The sequence below is a fragment of the Podarcis vaucheri genome, assembly GCF_965113315.1.
Source record: "Podarcis vaucheri genome assembly, chromosome: Z".
Lineage (NCBI taxonomy): Eukaryota > Metazoa > Chordata > Lepidosauria > Squamata > Lacertidae > Podarcis > Podarcis vaucheri.
In genome coordinates, this window is record NC_138758.1 from 35,226,040 (window position 1) to 35,248,153 (window position 22,114).

A 22,114-nucleotide genomic window follows, 5' to 3' on the forward strand; every position below is an offset into this window, starting at 1 on the left:
CACACACACACACCCTTTACTCAACTAGAGAAGAGTGTTGCAAATTTCGGAAAAGTGTGAATTTTTGAAGGCTGGCTGAGTTTCGATCCATGCTTGGGAGTTGTAAACAAAGTAGGTGACAGTCCCAAATTCCTCCCTCATCCCATCCCAACTGGTGGGGTAAAGACTTATGGCCACGGGACAGGGGTACCAAAGACTCCAGGGCTGACCTTTTACCTCCTCCCCGTCTTTTTAATTGGCTGAGTCTAGCCCTAGAGGCCGCCTCTTAACTGGGGTAACATCTTGCTGTGATTACTGCTTTTGAGAGCCTGGGGGCATCGTCAAGCTGCATCAGACAGGGTTAGAGGGGTGGAGAAGGGATCTGGGGGGGGGGTGCCTTTAATGATTCAAGGCTGTCTTCCTGCTCATTTAACTGGGGTTGGGACGACCCTACAGTTATCCTTTATTATAACCCATTCTTGAACCCACTGAAATCTGTTTCTCTTCCAGGAAAGTTGGGGAGGGAGTGTGGGGCTTGCCTCTCAGGGTGTGAAATTATTATACAGAGAGAATAATCAGTGGTGAAACCCCCTAACCCCTTCAGGATCCCCTCAGGATCTCCTCCACTCTGGTGATTGCTGGTATTTCTAAGGTGAAATATGACCTTTTATGATCAAAGAGGATCGGCGTTCCAAAGGATGTGGAGGAAAAGGGGAGTGAGAGAATGAAGGTTGTGGAGGGGGGCAGTTTTCTTTCTCCCCAGTCCTAGCGGTCTGATAAAGTTTCTTTAGACACGCCAAGATTTATAGTGCGTTCAGCAGGGGTCCTTCAAATTACCCTGCAACTCTTTGCACATTTCAGAAAAGGGAATCAGATCAGTAAGTCACTGAGAAATTAACTGGCTTTTCAATAATGTCCCATGTTGCTTTCTCTCTCTCTCATATATATATTCATTCTAGTACTTAAGAGAGACCTAGAGGATTACACAATTTATATAGGATTAAATACATTTATTTTAAAGGAGACATATAATGCCATTTTAAGAGATCCCAGTTGCCAGGCCTGTTGATTTTAGCAGCTGTTTGTTTTCAGTTATGGAAAGTGATATACTCCTTTTTTAAACTAGAATGCTTAGATTTATTCGATCTTCAGGATGATTAATTGATTAAAAGTAGAATATACAGATTATAACACACAGAGAAAGAGAATGAATGTGGGGTTAACGACAAGCCTAAATGTGATATTTCTTAATTTTTCTTGGATCATATTCCACCTTTCCTCAAGGTTGCACATGCAGTTCCCTGCCATTTTATTCTCACAAAATGATCCCGAAAGGTTGGGTAGGCTGAGAGAGTAACTGGCCCGAGGTCACCCGGTAAGGTTCCTGGCAGAGGGAGGAGTTTATTTATTACATTTTATTTATTAAAATAATATCCTGTCCTTCCTTCCAATGGAGCCCAAGGATCTGCACTAGGTCACCATAGTCCTGGCCCAAGACTCTAACCCAGAAGACACCCCCCTTTCCCCTCTCAGAGCTACAATATCCAGAGTGGTTCAACAATCAATCCCTCTTCCCAGGGAACTCTGGGAATCATAGTTCTGAGAGTAGGAAAAGGGGGTCTCCTAACATCTCTCAACACTTCAAACAAACTACAATTCCCATAATTCTTTGGGGGAAGCCATGACTGTTTAAAGTGGCATGATACTGCTTTGAATGTATAGTACAGATGAGCTTTTTTGCTGCTGCATCACACTATTAACTCTTGTTAAGCTTTTGGTCTACCAAGACCCCTTGATCCTTTTCACATATATTACTGGCAAGCCACGTAGCCCCCATCTCATATTTGTTTATCTTGTTCTTCCTGCCTAAGTGCAGAACCGTACATTTATCCCTGTTGGTTATTCATTTTGTTAGTTTGGGCCCAGTTCTCCAATCCACAAATGTCATATTGAATCCGAATTCTGTCTTCTTCAGCATTAAGAACATTCTGAGAGTAAGAGCCGTTCAACAGTGGAACAGACTCCCACAGGAGGTGATGGACTCTCCTTCCTTGGAGGTTTTTAAGCAGAGCTTGGATAGATATCTGTCACAGATGGTCCAGTTGAGAGTCCTGCAGTTGGGGTGGATGATTCTTGGTGTCCCTTCCAACTCTACAATTCCATGATTCTATTATTTTTTTGGGGACGCGGGTGGTGCTATGGGTTAAACCACAGAGCCTAGGACTTGCCGATCAGAAGGCCAGCAGTTCAAATTCCCGCTACGGGGTGAGCTCCCGTTGCTCGGTCCCTGCTCCTGCCAACCTAGCAGTTTGAAAGCACGTCAAAGTGCAATAAATAAATAGGTACCACTCTGGCGGGAAGGTAAACGGCGTTCCTGTGCGCTGCTCTGGTTCGCCAGAAGCGGCTTAGTCATGCTGGCCACGACACGGAAGCTGTACACCGGCTCCCTCGGCCAATAAAGCGAGATGAGCGCCGCAACCCCAGAGTCAGTCATGACTGGACCTAATGGTCAGGGGTCCCTTTACCTTTATTATTTTATTATCTTCTCTGCATTTTCATGAACACTTCAGTTCTGGTTTCCTGGTGGAGCGACTGTCTTTTTCTTCTCTGAAGAAGTGTAACCTTGGTTTCCTTTCTTTGACTTTGCCTCTCCCACTTGGTGTCCGTCCCGTCTCCCCCCACTACTCCATCAGTCTTGAGCCAGTTGAACTTTTGACTTTTTCTGTTTCATTTTCTGGAGGTTCTCCCTTTTCGGGCAATGATCCAGGAGGTCAAACCAATAAATTTGCTTTATTTACACTAGGAGTAAAACGAAGCCATTTATAAGACGGGCGACTCCTTTTCCTTTTCCAACTGTTTTGAGAGCAATGAGGATGTGGAGATCAATGAAGACTGGAGATCACTGCCCTCGTGTGAAACCATAATATCATACACTTCTGGAGAGGAAAAAATAAAATAGATTTTGTTCCTGTCCTGGGCTGACTTCTTTGAAATCCAGGGGTCACATTGTGACCTTGCATGGATTTTACTAAATCCTTGAGGGTTTAAATGGAGAGAAAAGGAAATGAAACAACAGCAGCAGCAACAACAAGATGCATTGAAAGTTAGTTCTACTGAGAGTGAGTTATCTCCATTGCTTTCAATGGGCTGCCTCCAATGTTAGTCCTCCCCAGAACAGATCCAGTGAAATTCATGGGCATGACTCATTTAGGTGTGTTAATTGAATTGGGTCTGCCCTGAGTGCAATTTAATTGAGTACAACCCAACAGGTCAAAGACCCAGAATATTCTGCTAGCATTAATCTATCACTAGTTGACAGAGGCTTTGTTTTGATTTATTAACATCTTTCGCTCTCTCTCTTTTTCCAAGCAGAAGTAGATAATTGTTCCTTCCTTCCACTTTCAAAGAAAGCAAAAGCAGCAAACCTCCTTGAACCCCATTTCGGCTCACAGGGCGCCCCACAGCGCTACAGTAGCCCAAACATCAAAAAAGGAAATGTTACATTTTCTCAGCAGGGCATAGTTTTTGCCTCATGCCTCGTTTTGATCTCCTGCTCTGGCTGAATTACTTTCTCCTGTTGCTTTGGAGCACTGGAACCAGACGAGGTGGGGCAGCCCTTTCAAACAGGGATTCACATCTTAAATCCCGAGGAACACACTGGTTATATGGAGGGCATTGGTCTAGCCCAGGGCTCTTATTCTTCTGCTGGACCAAACCAAGATATCCATTTCGTCATTAAAAACAGCAGAAGAGCCTGGCTGCTGGATCAGCCAAAGCAGGCCCATCTAGCCCAGCCTCCTATCCTCACAGTGGCCAACCAGATGCCTGTTGTGCAAATCCCACAAACAGGATTTGAGCACAACATCCCTCTCCCCTCCAGTGGTTTCCAGCAACTGGTATTCAGAAACATTTACTGCCTTTAACCATGGAGGCAGGACATGGCTATCACGGCTATTAGCCATTGATAAGTGGTGGTTGGGACGTGGGTGGCGCTGTGGGTTAAACCACAGAGCCTAGGACTTGCCGATCAGAAGGTTGGCAGTTCGAATCCCCGCGACGGGTTGAGCTCCCGTTGCTCGGTCCCTGCTCCTGCCAACCTAGCAGTTCGAAAGCACATCAAAGTGCAAGTAGATAAATAGGGAAGGTAAATGGCGTTTCCGTGCACTGCTCTGGTTCGCCAGAAGCAGCTTAGTCATGCTGGCCACATGACCCGGAAGCTGTACGCCGGCTCCCTCGGCCAATAAAGTCAGATGAACGCCGCAACCCCAGAGTCAGCCACGACTGGACCTAACGGTCAGAGGTACCTTTACCTTTACCTTTAGGGATGTGGGGGGGGGGGGAGAGAGAGAGAGAAGTTGGTTGTCTTTGGTTGGCTGTAGTGAAATTTGTTTTTGTGTGTGCGTGTGTGTTTGAATCAGGTTAGCCAGATTGATTCATATGCTGTCAGCGGATTCTTGTTGTTTTCTTGTTTGGCTGTGTATGTGATAAAGGGGAACCACATCAGGGTGAAGGCATCTCCTTCTGTTTCAGTTTATTGGTTAGTTTTTCTAATAAGGCTGTTTCCCATACTATTTGATACCATTGGTCCATGCTTACTCCTGACAGGTCTCTCCAGTGTCTGGCTATGATGTTTCTGGCTGCTGAGAGTAGGTGGGTTATGAGCTCTTTATGATGTGAGTGAGCATTATTATCTTGGAAGATGTTCAGTAGGGCCAGTTCTGCCGTTGACTTCTAATACAGTACTTGCTCAGTTATTTTGCATATTTCTTGTATGACTGATGTCCAGAAGAGTTGGATTTTGGGACATTCCCACCACATGTGGAGATATGTGCCTGTGGAGCATCCTTTATGTTTGTCCGGAGGTTACATGAAAAGTATCATACATCTTGATTTGCTTACGCATTGTATATACAGTATATCTTCCTGTTAACTTTTCTGCTCGTCACCTTTCTTAGCTCTGCTTTTCCAAGTGGATCTGTTGCAGTAGATGTCAACAGGGACGCGGACTTAGAAAAAATATTGGGGGGGCCCGGGAAAGCTCATGAATAATAAATAAGCTCATGAATATGCAAATAGAGTGGCTCCGGCCCTAAATAGGGCAAGCCACGCCCCCCCAGCCAGCCGATTGGCTGGCTGGGAGGTGTGGCCAGTCGGGATTCCCCTGTTCTCGCGGGATTTCCGGCAGTGCCTTGGCAGCCGGGGCTCTCCGATTAGGGCGCGCGGCTGGCTGGCTGGCGAAGGAGCAGGTGCGGAGGAGGCGGGGGACGGCGGCGGCGCTCTACTGGAAGGGCGCCCGCCCGACATTATTGGGGGGGCTGAGCCCCCCCAAAAATTTTTTTGAGGGGGCTCGAGCCCCCTCAAGCCCCATGGAGTCGGCGCCTATGGATGTCAAAAGCACACTAAGTCCCTAGCATGCTCTTGAATCCTGCTTGCAAAACGTGGCATTCTGAAGGCACCAGACACTCCTTCCTTCCTTCCTTCCTTCCTTCCTTCCTTCCTTCCTTCCTTCCTTCTTTTCCAGTCCCCCACTTTTTAAAAAAACCCTAGAAGTCCCCCCATCACCTTGTCTGATTGGGGCTGTTTTTAATTACACCTTTTGGGGGGTTTTATTTAAAGGCAAAACCAACCTGATACAGTATGTGCTTCCTAAGAAAACATGGATTGTAGCCAATGCTACTCTGGTCAGACCCATTGAAATCAATTAGGCCCATAATTTCAAAGGGTCTACTGCAAGTAGGGTTTCATTGGACCCTCTGCAAACCAAAACACAGATGATCCTTCAGAATTTGTGTTTTTCTGAATTTTGCAATGCAGTTCTGCAACCATGTAATATTTATCCCCCTCAAAAAGTATTTTTTTAAAAAGAAACAATTCATATGCTGCTGAACTGCAATCAGCTCTAGGCAAAGTGCACATAAAATGCATGTGATTAGGGTAGAATAACATACAAAAGTACATTATATTAGAGAAAACCACTTGCAAAATTGCATATAAAAATGTGAATAGTGAGAAACATTAGCATTAAAATGCTGATCAATTTCCATGAAGATAATGCACTAATTCATTTGGAGTTCAGGTGGAGACCTGGTCTTAAGATGGAGAAAATGAGAAGCCGAGTGAAGCTGAAATTGTCAGAATTGCCCATTCCTATCTGACACCTTCTTTGGAATGAAAATGGACACATTTGCTCATGCCTTATCATTCCCCAGCACTATATCTGCCAGGGAGGGAGAGAATTGTGGTTGTTTTTGGAAATGGGGCAACTTAAGTGAGAAAACACAGATATTTGCAGGATATGTGGAAGCCGCAAGATTGGTGGGAAGGCAGAGGACAGAAGAATGCTGTTTTCTTCTGAAAATAGGAGCAAGTCTCCATGTGACATACATCAGACTTCATGTGGCAGGATCTCAATATGATTGCCTTTCAAGGTGTTCTAAGACAGTTCTCTTTTGGAGGGTGTGTGTGTGTGTGTGCGTGTGTGTGTTGCTGCAAGAGAGGCTTAGGCTAGCCTCGCCCATCTCAGGATGTTTTCTTCCAGGGAATGAGAGGAGGGCTTCCTGATGGGTGGAGTGCCGTGGAGCCAATGATGAAAGGAAAAATCTGGTCACGGAATCCTATATTTGGAAGGAAGGCTCGCTTGTGATTCTGAATGTCAGACGAATGGCATTTCTGTCCAAAAGAAGGCAGGAGGAAGCAGTGGACACAGACTATAATATTTTTGCATCACAGTACTTGGGGCTTGCTTTTGCATCACAATATTTATATATCCAGGCTAAGGTTGCCAGGCCAGAAGCACCCCAGACCCGGAGATTTCAGGGCCAGGATTTCAGGTTGCCAGGTAAGAAGTAACCTGAGACCCTGGGGATGAGCCTGATGATGTCACCTGAGGCCCTTCCCTGTGTCCCACCTCCCCAAGAGGTTCGGAGGGTGGCAATAAGAGAACAATGCTTTTCTGTGGTGGCTCCCTGACTGTGGAGTGCTCTCCCCAGCGAGGCTCACCTGGCTCCATCATTACATGTCTTTAGATGCCAGGCAAAAACATTCCTCCTTACCCAGGTCTATGGCTGTTAAATAATCTATGGCCTGTGAAAGTGTGGAGGAGAGGACTTTTATTATGATTATTTTACTATCAGGCTGCATGCCAGTACACGTCTTACTATGTTTTTCTTACGTTTTTATCATTGTTGTTTCGTAATGTGTTTCTAACACATGCCCTGGGAACTTTTGATAAAGTTTATAAATTAAATAAATTACTTTTATTTTATTATTAAGGACCATTAGGACTAGAATCTTGCTTTACTGAAAGGGGGAGAGTCATAGCTCAGAGATAGAGCACAGAAGGACTCATTCCAGGTAAAGGTTCCATTCCAGGTAAAGCTGGGAATAGCCCCTGCCTGAAACCCTGGCGAGCCATTCCTGCCAGTCAGTGTAGACAATACTGAGCTAGATGGCTCAATAGTTGGACTGAGTGCAAGGCAGATTCCTATGGTTTCTACCTTGGTTGAGCTCCTCGTCTCTCCGTTAGCCAAACTATGTGCCCTTTGCAAAAATAAATAAATAAATAAATAAATAAATAAAATGGCTCCACTGTCTTCTCTGCACACACATTCCTTGTACCCTCCCCTCCCCACCCGCAATTCTTTTTTTCTCTTTCTTTGCCATGGTTCTGTGGTTCTGCTGTTTTCCTCGCCCCACCACGTCCTCTGTCCCTCCTCGATTCCCCCTTCAACAACGATATGGGGTGTGGGGAGAGAGAGAGTGTGTGTATCAAAGCGGGACATATTGGATCCAGATGTGTGCTCTTGTGTGCGAGCCTTCCAGTGATTTAATTAAATTTCCCCAGACAGCCAGGAGGGGTTTCTTAATGATCAAATTTCCCTGGCTCTCTTCCTAAAATGCCCTCTCTTTTCGTTCGCGCTCTCTCTCTCTGCCTCCCTGATGGATCGCCAAAATGCATTTTACTCAGGCCCAAACACTCTTCAAGTCTGCAATTCCTGCCTGGGGCCAGAGAAAGCTGATAGGATCAGGATAGTAACCTCCTGCCCAGCCCTTTCTGCCCCCCCCCCTTTTCTGCATTTGTAAGGTGAGCTGGGTTATTTTGCATGATAATGCCCTTCTTGGCATGGAAATACTTGGGTCCCCAAAGACAGACATCCATCATTTCATTTCCTTTTTTTTAAAAAAAGGGCATTCCATGAAAATGATGCTTGTTTCTGAAATACAGTGCACATACATATCACACAGAAAAGAACATCAGGAGACCCTGCAGAATCAGGGCAACAGGTGCCCATATAAGTGCAGCATCCTGCTCTCTCGGTGGCCAAAAAGATGTGCATTTTGGGAAACCTGCAAGCAGGAATTGAGCTCATAGGCCCTCTCCCCTTCTGTGGTTCTCAACACTGGCGTTCAGAAGCAGTTTTGGCCTACACTTCACTCAGGCCTATTTCCACACAGAAGCACACAGGTGCACAAATCCTTTGCTCATCAACTGCTCCATGTAGAGGGTGGGGGAGGTGTTGTCACCTCTCCCCTATAATCAAATGATATATCTGATGACTAGGGATGGGGGAAGGGACACGGGTGGTGCCTAGGGCTTGCTGATCAGAAGGTTGGCGGTTTGAATCCCTGTGACGGGGTGAGTTCCCGTTGCTCGGACCCTGCTCCTGCCAACCTAGCAGTTCAAAAGCACCTCAAAGTGCAAGTAGATAAATAGGTACTGCTCTGGTGGGAAGGTAAAGGGCGTTTCCGTGCGCTGCTGTGGTTTGCCAGAAGCAGCTTAGTCATGCTGGCCACATAACCCGGAAGCTGTACGCCGGCTCCCTCGGCCAATAAAGTCAGATGAGTGCCACAACCCCAGAGTCGGCCACGACTGGACCTAACGGTCAGAGGTACCTTTACCTTTAGGGATGTGGGGGGGAGAGAGAAGTTCAATTCTGCTCACATTTGAGCTTCCTGAAGCTACCTCCTTTGAATGCCCAAATTTTTCAAGGCAGTTCATCAGCCAAGTGTATAAAAATGTATATGTTAGGAGAAAGGTATGCCTAAACATGCATATATATATATATATATATATATATATATATATGAAAAACAACACACCAAAAATCCATTACATTAGGGGGGAAATTATTTGCAAAAATACTGTCTACAGTATCAGGCAAAAAAATAGACGCAAGTATGCGCATGTGAGGAGAAATTTGTGCTGAAATGCTGGCAACAACAAAAAGGGCAAGCACTGTGGGAACGTGGAGAGCTGAATTTAAGACTGGAAAACTGAAAAATGGAGAGAAACCTAAATTGACATTTGCACTGATGACCGATGGAAGATTTCCCTCCTAGAAAGTTAATAACGGCTTTGGAAGGGAGCACTTCCCAGCCTGGGAGGAAAGGGTTAACCCATATTGATCCAGAGCAGACCCCAAAGTAGCAGAGTAAAAACTTAACCACAATGCAGGGTTCCCGAAAAATAACTTGGGAGGCAATCAGCCTCATCCAGTAGGCAAATAAGCATAATGGTCACAAACCCATATTCTTCAGGATTGGCACAGTCCATAAGAAATCCAGTTGCAGCATACTTAAACTTAACACTAAGACTAAAACCTTAACACTTAAGCATATTATGTACAAAACACCACATCAGAAGAGAGACAGAAAGTGAAACTCAGGCTCCTTCTGGCCTATTATTATAGTCAGCATGACCCAGACAGAAAAAGATAACAGAACCAGTTTGAACCAGCTGTTCAGCTTCTTTGAAGCTTGCTGGTTAGCTTGAAACTTCCAGCTTGCACCAGCTTTTTTCACACAGAGATGCTTCCAGAACCTTCTTGAAATCATAGAATAGAAAAGATCTCTACAGTTTAAACCAATACTTTCTATAACAACAGATGCCAACCTGACACCTTGCCCTCCCCAAATCCCATTTCTTATGGTATGGTCCTGTTGTAGCACCCTGCTTGTGGTTAACGTTTAGCTGGAATGAAATATTCAACGCAGCAATAGAGAAATTAAAATAATAATTTATTTGTCAGACAAATAAATGAGAGGCACAGTGGTATATGGTTACCAAAGCTCTGCCCCCTCCAGCCCTGATGGCCAGCACTTATATTTTCTCAGCCCAGCCCCCTTGCTCCTCCTTTGGCTGCCTCTGTCCAATCAGCCTGGTTGAAATTCCTATTGGCTGTTTGCTAGAACCAATCATAAAAGATACACCCATTTCCTATTACCTTTTATGGGAGACAAAGAGCTATATTTCCTTCTATCTATAAATGGCAGACAAGTAGCCGTATATCTTACATTTGCCTCGACAAGGCACCTTAATTACCAGATCACCTTTTGCCCCTGTTGCCCCTGCATTCCAAAACAAATGGCTAAAACAAATGGATCATGGTATTAAATTCTATCTAAACAGAGATCTTGGGTTCACATTCTCACACACCATCAATGAAATAAGAATCTAACATAAGAATCTAACATTTCTTACTTTCTAAATCCTTTGCATAATTACATTAAGCCAACAAATCTCATACATAACATAGATAGCTTTTTAGAAGAAAAGGCCTTTGCAAAGTAAAAAAGGAACTCAGTAAAAACAGCTTCAAAAGAAGCCTCTTCAGTTTACACCCTCCTTTCCCAGCCAGCTGCTTTTCCCATTAACTCTTCCCAAAATTTATTGCCCTTTAACTCTCTCAGTATACCTTAAACCTTAGGAAAATATGGCTGGAGTCTGATGGGAGGCACATGGTATTATTTTCTGTTAAACAATAAATCTTACTATTTACCAACTCTTAATTAGTGTCTTTGCAGCTTGATTGTATTCTGTAATATGTAGGGTGAGTGTGACATTTGCTCCCAGCCTGTAATTTCCTTTTACAACTTTGAGAAACTTGTCTCCTGCTACTGCTATAAATCAGGGGGGGGCCTTGTTAAGGAGAGCAGGAAGATAAACAACTGCCAAAGTACTTAGCCAGCTGGTTTCTGCATGGCATGAAACATACAAACATTTGCAAATATATCTTTAAGCTCATTTTAAAATACAGGCCTTGATCAGATGCCTCACTGTAATCACAGTCAAGGTGACAAATGAGCATGTTTCCAACATTAATTTATTCCTTCAGGGATGTCAACAATGACAAAGCTAGAATGAGTCAGCTTTCCCTGTCATCGGCTCTTGCGTCACCACACCCTCCAACATTTCTCCGATGAAAATAGGGATGTCCCATTCCAGAATGATTCTACTATTTATACCCCACACATCTTACTGGGTTGCGCCAGCCACTCTGGGCAGCTTCCAACATATATAAAAACATAACAAAACTTTAAACATTTTTTGGGGGGGAGACTCCCCTATGCAGGATTGCCTTCAGACGGCTCAGAGGTTGGATAACTCCATACCCTCCAACATTTCTCCAGTAAAAATAGGGACATCCTAAGGAAAACTGGGACATTTTGGGATCAAATCAGAAACTGGGAAGGCTTCTCTAAATCAGGGACATCCCTGGAAAATAGGGGCACTTGGAGGGTCTGCACCACCGACTGTTGGGCTTGCTTTCACCCTACCAAGTCCACCAAGACTCATTTCATTATTAATACTAACACAGGGCAGTTGTACCCCAGCGACCACCCTAGGTATTATCATGAAGAAAGCCCATCTAGCCATTGCTTCCCCTAATTTTCTTTCAGCTTAGCTCTCATCCTGCATCTTAGCACCCAAATGGCTCCACCATGACACCAGAGACAGGGGAGGCCCCACAGCTGCCAATTGTCCCAATTTTCCAGGGACAGTTGTGGATTTACAGAAACTATACAGTTTCTGCTATGATCCAGAAATGTCCTGCTTTTCCTTAGGACGTCTCTATTTTCATCTGAGAAATGCTGGAGGGTATGGAGTTATGTAACCCCCCGAGCCATGGAGATAAGTAACTATACAACCTTTAGAAGACATCTGAGGACAGCCCTGTATAGGGAAGTTGTTTAATGTTTAATGTTTTACAGTCATACCTCGGGTTACAGACGATTCAGGTTGCATTTTTTCGGGATACAGACCCGCCGAAACCCAGAAGTACCAGAATGGGTTAAGCGCTAAATCGTGCTTTGTGCATCTGCAGAAGCACCAAATCGCAACCCGCGCATGCGCAGATGTGCCGCTGCAGGTTGCGAACATGCATGCCGCATGGATCACGTTCGCAACCCGAGCGTCCACTGTATTATGCTTTTATGTATGCAGGAAGCTGCCCAGAGTGGCTGAGGCAACCAAGTCAAATGGACAGGGTATAAATAAAACTACTACTACTACTACTACTACTACTACTACTACTACTACTACTGAATACGGGCATGTCCAACAGGTACCGTATTTTTTGCACCATAACACTCACTTTTTTCCTCCTAAAAAGTAAGGGGAAATGTCTGTGTGTGTTATGGAGGGAATGCCTACGGGTGGCATGCCTACGGATTTCCCTCCTCTAAAAACTACGGGCGTGTTATGGTCGGGTGCGTGTTATAGAGCGAAAAATACGGTAGATCATGAACTACCGGTAGATCACTGAACATCTGTGGTAGATCATGGTAGATCTCTCTCCCCCGCCCCCAGAAAAAGCTTTGGCTCCCCCCCAAAAAGAGCTCAACAATTTTGCCTGTCAATAACAATGGGTAGATCACAGCCAGTATTTTTATAATGGGAGTACATCACAGTCTCTTGGGAGTTGGACGTGCCTGGAATAGAACGTCCCTATTTTCATTGGAGAAATGTTGGAGAGTATGAGCTGGCTTACACAAATTCATACTAGAACACTCTCTGGGACGGAGATTAGGCAACTATGGCACGTTCTGATTCTCTCAACACCTCCCTGTCTCTCTGAGTGCCCCCACCACTGACTGCATCCAACAATTGCATTTGCCTTCTTGGCAGGAAGTTCACATGTCTTCCTGGGATCAGCTGCAATTTTCCTGATGATCGGCCCCCCTCCCCCGTTTCCCATACGCCGAGTCCCCAGCCGTTAATAAAAATGCTTTCATTGCTGGCCCTTAAACGCCTGACCTTTCACATTGGACTGTTGAATTTCATTCCATTGCTGTTACTTCAGTTTGTGAGGTCATCCTGTTCGTTGTGGAAAAAAGGGAAGAAGAGGAAAATTCTGATCCCTGATCCTCTCCTGCGCTACTTGTTTGCGAGAATGTTATAAAGCTGTATACCTTTCCTGTCCATTCTGGAACATCTATATTGAGCCAACCCTATCTAGCTGAATCCCTCTCCCTTAAAAACATACAAGAATCCCTACACATCACTTATTTGGTATAACCCCCAATTCTCATCTCTGATAGAAAAGAAGGCATGCAGTGTGAAATCAAGCGCAGAATAATGCAGTGCAAGAATTGGAGCATGCTTACTTGCGTGTCAATCTATTAGAGTCAATGGAACTTTCTCACAATGCCCTATGGGAAGCCCCCAAGCACGACCCAAATGCTACAGCAATACTCTCCCCATTTGTGATTCCCAGCAACTGGCTATGGCCCTTTCTCCCAAATAAATTAAGGTTCCAGTCCTCATTTCTCTAAATAAAGCGATGGCCTAAACAAGAAGCTGCCTTATACTGAGCGAGATCATTTGGTCCCTCTAGTTCAATGTTATCAACACTGACTGGCAGCTGCTCTTCAGGATTTCAAATAAGGAATCTTTCCTGGCTCTACCTGGCACAGGTGTATCCTGGCTTCCTTTCACCCTTGGCAAGGAACCGTCTCACCCCCCCCCCCAAAAAAAACTGATTTACTACAATAGCGGCATTAGAAATTCCTACATTTTACATGACTTAAGTACTTGAAGATGGGACACGGGTGGCTCTGTGGTCTAAACCACTGAGCCTAAGGCTTGCCGATCAGAAGGTCAGTAGTTCAAATCCCCGCGACGGGGTGAGCACCCATTGCTCTGTCCCTGCTCCTGCCAACCTAGCAGTTCGAAAGCACATCAAAGTGCAAGTAGATAAATAGGTACCACTCCAGCAGAAAGGTAAATGGCATTTCCGTGTGCTGCTCTGGTTCACCAGAAGTGGCTTAGTCATGCTGGCCACACGACCCGCAAGCTGTCTGCGGACAAACACCAGCTTCCTCAGCCAGTAAAACAAGATGAGCGCCACAACCCCAGAGTCGTCCGCAACTGGACTTAATGGTCAGGGGTCCCTTTACCTTTAAGGGTATTATTTTACTGTTGTTAGCCGCTCTGAGCCTGGCTTTGGCTGGGGATATAAAGAAATTATTATTATTATTATTATTATTATTATTATTATTATTATTATGTACCTAAAGCATCCAGTGTGAGGGCAAGGTGAGGAGGAAAGACCCCCCAAAATGCACACCTATGTGCTGATGTCTGCTGGAATATTGAGAAGCTGCAACAGCAGCGGCACATTGCCACTCATATAGTCTGATAGGACTATGGTGTTGTGGTGGTGGCCCTGTGCCCCCTGCAGGGTCCGGTTTCACCAACTCCTAAGAACGGCTCTGCTACCTGGGGATGCCATTGGGGATTAAACCCAAAGGAAGAAAGCAAATGCTCTAACCACTAAGCTATTGGTCCTTCTGTTTTCCTCTTGCCTTGGACACGGAAGGAAAGATTTCACGACAGCATTTTCAGAATAATGCTGAATCACTCAGAACTCTTCCATTTCTGCCCTCTTGCCCACTGGGAATTTGCCTGAGTCTAAAGAATAAAACCAACCCGTTTGAGTGCAGAAAGGGAGCAAACGAAATAAGAGGCAATCAAGTTCCCTCCCTTGGCTTCACTGTCCAAAACATAGGAGTGCCTGGAAATTCCAAGTCTGTGATGGAAAGAAAAAGGCGAAGCCAGTGAGACTCCTACTCTATTAGTCAGTGTTGCTGCCAGCTCTCTTCCTGGCAGGGCTCCTGTGCTCTTAACAGCCTAAGTCTGAGCAGTAGAGAATAGGTCCAACAAATTTTCCCCCTGAATGGGCCTGTGGAAAAGCCAGAGGGATGACAGGCCTCTTGTATCTTTCTAACAGCTGTGCAGAAATGGCTTTTAAAAAATATACCTGTGAATGAAATAGGCTCAAATTCTTCTACATGGCCCCATTTATTTTCTGGCTGTTTCGCTCACCCTGCAGTTAAATGCAGTGTCTGAATCCCCATTTGATGCCACAGAGGAGCACCTAAATTATCAGCCCTTTACCAGGAGGGAACCTCTGGTCTGAGGGCCAAATGCAGCCCCTGCCCCTCCAGCAACTAGTCCCACTGTTGTTGGTGTTGTTTTTCTTTCCCACTCCACCCCCAACTTCAACTACCCCACTGTTGGTGAATCAGCTTAAGTGGCCAGGCTGTGAAGGATCAAGCCCTCCTCTTATGGGATCCTAAATCTGTCCACGCATCAAGGGGAAGAAGCTAGGGAGAACATAGAGCATTAGGTCTATCTAGCTCAGTGCTGCCTGCACTGACTGGCAGAAGCTCTCTGGGGTTTCAGGCAAGGGATGTTGGGATGCAGTGATGGGCATCAGCTTGAGCAGCTTTAGAAGAGGATTGAAGAAATTCATAGAGGAGGCTACTAGGCACAGTGGTCATGTTCTGTGTTATGTACTGAAGTTCTCACCCTGGGCCAGCAGGGGGATACTGTAGATAGTTATGCAAATAAGGGATCAAAAGTGATGTTCAGTGATTGGATAGTTTTAGAAAGTTGTTACAGTTACGCTGTACTGGAGCTCTATATAAGCAGGCTGACTGAATCCTTCAGTTCAGTTCTGTTCTGGCCTGTGAATAAACAAGAGCTGTTTGAAGAATCGCTGTGTCATCTGATATGTTCACCGACAACTTAACATTCTGCCTCCATGGTCAGTGGCAATAATGTTTCTGGATACCAGTTGCTGGAACCTACAGGAGGGAAGAGGGCTCTTGTGCTCAGGTCCTGCTCGTGGGCTTCCCTTTGGGGCATCTGGTTGGCCACTGTGAGAACACTGTGAGAACAGGATGATGGACTAGATAGGCCATTGGCCTGATCCAACAGGCTCTTAAACCCTGCCTGGAGACGCCAGGGATTGAACCTAAGACCTTCTGCATGCAAAACATGTGTACTGCCATTGAGATTACTCTTCTCCTAAAAAGTAAGATACTAGCCCTCACAGTTCTGAAGAAGAGACTGAATTAAATAATTGAAATTGAAATACTTTATTGTCACTTGTACAACTTGTATACAGTTAGATTACATGAGCACCTCCCATTCAGTTCTCTTAGTCTTATTTCCCCTCGTTTACTGAGGCGCACACACCAAACTCAAAAGTCAGTTGCCCTGTTGTTATCTTTTCATTCAGCAGCCTAACAGCCCACGGATAGAAGCTGTTCTTTACCCTGTTGGTGCGACTAATCATGAGTTTATATCTTCTGTCTGAGGGCAGGAGATCAAGAAAGTGCCGGCCAGGGTGTGAATCATCCCTGAGAATTTTCCTCCCTCTCCTGAGGCAATATTCTTCCATCTTGTTCAGTACTGTCTACACCGACTGGCAGTGGCTTTCCACTGTTTCATACAGAAGTCTTTCCTAGCCCTACCTGGAGATGCCATTGGTGGTTGAGCCTGGGACCTTCTGACCACAAAGTAGATGCTTTGCCACAGAGCCAAGACCCTTTCGCTAAACAGAAAGCAAGATTATTCATCATTCTGAATAAAGGGCTGAATTAAACAGGAACACTGGAAAGTCCCATATAATGAGCCAGACTATTGGTCCATCTAGTTCAGCATTGTCCACACCGACTGGCAGCAGCTCTCCAGGGTTTCAGGCAGGGGATATTCCTAACCCTACCTGGAGATGCCACTGGGGACTAAACCTACGACCTTCTGCACACAAAGCAGATGCTCTGCCACTGAGCTATGGCCATTCTCTAAATGTGGCTCCCTCACAGTTCACTTTCTTTGCATTCAGCAGAGAGAGAGAGAGCGCAAAGGCCCTGCCATGGTGCCCTCAGCACTTTTCTGACCAGGCCTTAAGTAAACTTCTCTGAAAAGCTATCCGGTTGTCAGGAATGTAGTAGAAAGATAAATATGGGGCTGTGGGGGAGGCTGGGAAATGCAGTTGGGGTGTGATTGATGCCTTCCTGAAGTTCTGTTTGCCTCTCTGAGCAGCCTTAGGGGTATGGGTTCAAATTACTCAGAAGCCCCTCGACCTATTTCCTCCGGCCCCAGAAAACTAACCCCAAGGCAGAAGGCAGCAGCAATGTGGATGTATTATCATGGCTTTATTGCAGACAACAGACCCTTCTAATATTTGATAAGAATTTTATAACTGTTGGCAATTAATAACATAAATAAAAAATACACAATAATGCAACTGAAAAACAGAACTGCAATACTAAACGTATACATAGTTATCTTGCCTCGATAATGGACTGGATGAGAGCCAACAAACTCAATCCCGATAAGACGGAGGCACTCTTAGTGGGCAGTTCCCTAGACGGGAGTGCCTTCCATCAGTTTTGACTGGTGACTCACCTGTGCCTCTAACTGGACAGGGATAGCCTAACATCTGCTGCCTATGCTCTGGTAACCTCTAGGTTAGATTACTGCAACTTTGAAGATGGTTTGGAAACTTCCACTGGTACAGAACTCAGTGGCTGAGTTGCTCACCAGGACAAGACGCTTTGAGCAGCGGCGTAGCGTGAGTTGTCAGCACCCGGGGCAACGCAAGTAATTTGCGCCCCCTAACCCGGGGCAACGCAAGTAATTTGCGCCCCCTAACCCGGGGCAAGGCAAGTAATTTGCGCCCCCCAACCCCTAACCTGCGAGTTGCCGCTGGCGCTGCCGCGCAAACAACGCTGCTTGCCCGGAGGAGGATGGAGGCAGAAGCAGCTGCCGCCTGTGGCTGGGCCGAGGGGATGGCGGCGGCGGCAGGGTGCAGAGGCTGCCCGTGCCCGGCCAGGCGTCGGTGGCGGCGTCGGCGCTGCTGCAGCGGCTGCTCCTCCTGCAAGCAGTGAGCGGAGCGCAGCCACAGCGACGGCGGGGGGCGCGCGCGCTAGGCTGGCGGTGGCGGCGGGGAGCCCGGCGGAGGAAGGAACTTGTCCCTTCCCTCTGGACTCGCGCCCCCCCAGATGTTGCGCCCGGTGCGGCCGGCACCCCTGGCACCCCCCACGCTACGCCACTGGCTTTGAGCATATAACACCAATCCTGGCCCTGCTCAAAGTAGAGCAACCCAAGACAATCAGGTAGCCCTCCCACCACATGTCAAAGAGAAAGACAACCACAGTGGTACCTCTAGATACGAACGGGATCTGTTTCGGAGCCCCGTTCGTATCTAGAAGTAAACATAACTAGCAACGGTGTGTCTGCATACACACGCCGCTTTTCGCTGCTTCTGCGCATGCGCGTGACGTCATTTTGAGTGCCGTTACTTCCGGGTTGCTGAGGAGCGCAACTCGAACACGCTCAACTCGAAGCGTCCTCAATCCGAAGTATGACTGTACCAAACTTTTAGAAGACATCTGAAGGCAGCCCTGTTTAGGGAAGCTTTTAATGCTTAATAGGTTATTGTATTTTAGTATTCTGTTGGAAGCCGCCCAGAGTGGCTGGGGAAATCCAGCCAGATGGGCGGGGTATAAATTAATAATAATAATAATAATAATAATAATAATAATAATAATAATAATAATAATTTACAAGTATTATAAAGTCAGTCACATCGATGATGAAGCAGATTTGATTTCTGCTTTTCCAGAGGGTCAGATCTAAACCAACAGGTTCACTTCCAGGCAGAGAGGGAAAGATTTAGAACACACTCCCTGGAAGCCAGCAGACTCTCCTTCCTTAGAGATTTTTAGACAACCTCCCAGAGGGTACTCTTAGACCTACCCTGGAGATACCCTAGCTGCCAATAACACACACACGATTCTAGTTCTCATGGTTTTGAATAAATGAGAACCAAAGAAACTGTCTTGCACCAAGGCAGTCTGCTGGCCCATCTAGCTCAATGCTGCCTACAGGGGGCAGCAAACTTCTTCAGCAGAGGGCCGGTCCACTCTCCCTCAGACCTTGTGGGGGGCAGGACTATATTTTGGAAAAGAAAAAAAGAGAACGAATTCCTATGCCCCACAAATAACCCAGAGATGCATTTTAAATAAAAGGACACATTCTACTCATGCTGATTCCCGGACCGTCTGCAGGCTGAATTTAGAAGGCGATTGGGCCAGATCCAGCCCCCAGGCCTTAGTTTGCCTACCCATGGCCTACACAGACTGACAGCTGTTCTCCAGAGTTGCAGACAAGGGGTCTGTCTCAGCCTTTAAGGTTGGAAATTGAAACTGGAACCTTCTGCTAGCAAAGCTCTACCCACTAAGCTACATCCCGCCAATAAATAAAGCAAATGTCTAGTCTCCACTAAGGATTGAATTAAATCACTCTATCTAAGCTCAGCATTGTTGACACTGACAGGCAGCAGCTTCCCAGGGTTTCAGACAGGGAATCCTTCCCAGCCCTACACGGAGACTCCTGAGCCATGTCCATGCAGCTGAGGCATAACCCTTTCCCAGACCACAAAAAGCACTCTGCAGGTGCCCCAAGAGACCATTCAACTTTAGTGTTACAGATTTGCAAGGCTGGCACTGAAATAACTTGCGGCAGGAGCTCTGATAAAACCCTATCAAGCAAGACTTAAGCAGCGGCAACTCCAGCCATGGAGCTAAAGCCTGCATGCATCTAATGTTTGTAAAGAGCGGATTAAAAATAATTATTCCAGTTCAACTGAGTCTATACATGTACAGTAGTACCTCGAGCTAAGAACTTAATTCGTTTCGGAGGTCCGTTCTTAACCTGAAACTGCTCTTAACCTGAAGCACCACTTTAGCTAATGGGGCCTCCTGCTGCCACTGCGCCGCCGGAGCACGATTTCTGTTCTCATCCTGAAGCAAAGTTCTTCACCCGAGGTACTATTTCTGGGCTAGAGGAGTCTGTAACCTGAAGCATCTGTAACCTGAGGTACCACTGTATTTGAAGTTGAGAATATATTGAGGCAATGCATGATTATTCGTATTTCTTTCAATTAACCTAAAATAAAGAATAGTGTTCTTAAATACAAATACCGGTATACAGTGGTACCTCGGGTTACATACACTTCAGGTTACATATGCTTCAGGTTACAGATTCCGCTAACCCAGAAATAATACCTCGGGTTAACAACTTTGCTTCAGGATGAGAACAGAAATCGTGCTCCGGCAGCGCGGCAGCAGCGGGAGGCCCCATTAGCTATAGGGTTGCTTCAAGTTAAGAACAGTTTCAGGTTATGAACGGACCTCCGGAACAAATTAAGTACGTAACCAGAGGTACCACTGTATCTTGTTTGCCTAAGTAATCTATTATCTATATAGATCATGTATCTTGTAACAATAAATTTGGATTAATCAGTGCTTGCACTTTTATCATTCCAGCCCACCCAGGCAGGTCGTTTTAGGGAGAATGCTGTGGGCTGGCAAGAGGGTGCCAGCCTTGATCCCCGGTTCACATTCCTGCTCTGAAACCACTGATAGTTTTGCACTGGATCTGGACCCCTGGAGAAGGAAGCAGCAGGGCTTGGTGGGGCGGGCGGGTGGAGGAAGCTCACCTCCTTCCAACAAAAGGCGAATGTTTTCCGTATTGTGGATCTGAACCCCATCACTGCTGGCTAGAGCATGCAGCAGAGCGGTCTTTCCTGGGGAAGGAGGGAAAAAGAGCATAAAAATGTGAGAGGAGCCTGTACGGGGCCTATCAAGCCCAGCCTCCTGTTCTTGAGTGACCAACCAAATGCCCACAAGCAGGAGCCAAGGAGGGAAAGGGGGAAAGGCCAAGCCCAGGAGGATGGAGGCAACTGACCATGTTTATCAACTGCATTGACATCGGCTCCAAGTTCCAAAAGTCGCTTTAGGCAAGGGAGGCGTTCTGGCTCTTCGCTAGCCAGATCTAGGGGGCTGCTTTCATGAACCTAAGGAGGAATGGGATAGAGGAAACATAACTGGCTGCTTTTATTGATGCCTTTACTGCAGCAGTGATGAATTTCTCCTAGTTTGAGGGCTGCTTTCCCTCTTCTGCAGAAAGCAGCTGGCACAGTGAATGTGAATTTCCCCCCTATGTATATGGTCAGCTGGTTTCTACATGCGCTCGGACACCTGTGTCCTTCAACCGGGCAAGCAAGTGACGTGAGCAGAGTTGAAGGATTTGTTTCCATCCAGGCAACACTCAAGGACGAAATCTGGAACCCTGGACCCTGCCTTGACCCCTGCTTTCTTGACCAACTATATCTTATCTTATCTTATCCTATTTTTCATACAAGTTCTTTTCCTTGGAAAGGGGAACGGAAGAAAGTCAACTCACAGCCTTGTGGCAACTTTTGAAAGCTAACTTTTTAAAAGAGCATAAGGTTTTAAACCCTACATGCACATTGCATCCTATGAACAGAGAAGCAAAATTTGGGGTGGGGATTTTGGATCAGGATCTCAGTGGTTCCATATTATTTCTCTATTCCTCCCCACCCCCAGCCTGCAATGTTGTTATCAATCTCCCTCTCCCTTTGTTAGTACACCTGCTCCTTTCACTACACAGGTGGTGGCCATTTTGGGTGGGGGGGGGTTGTGTTCCTGACCCCTGTATGCGTTGGCAGAGCCCCAGCCCTGTTTTCGGGCCTCTTCTGGGTCGGCAGTGACGAGCGTGATCATGTGCCAATCAGACATGCGTAAAATGGTTGCTCCCTGTATGGTTCCTGCCATACACCAAATATGTGCCTCTTTACTCTGCCCAGACACTCAAGATGCAAGAATAAAGTGGGTCCTAAACAGATGCAATCGTACTTGATCTCAAACCAATTTTTTTAATGCTTGCGTTTTAAATAGCTTGCGATCAGGCCACTGAGAAGCCAAATCCATGATAAGAATAATTACCAGCATGGTGTACTGGTCAGCATGCTGCGCTAGGAGCTGGGAGTGACCAGGGGGCCATGAAGCTAACTGGGTGTAACCTTCGGCCAGTCACTGTGTCTCTTAGTCTGATCTACCTCATAGAGTTGAGAGAACCATCTGCACCACGCTGAGTTCCGTGTGTGTGTGTGTGTGTGTGTGTGTGTGTAAGGTTTGACATCAATGTTAATAATGGAAATAAAAATGGCAGCAGCTTACCCTGTCTCTCCGGTTG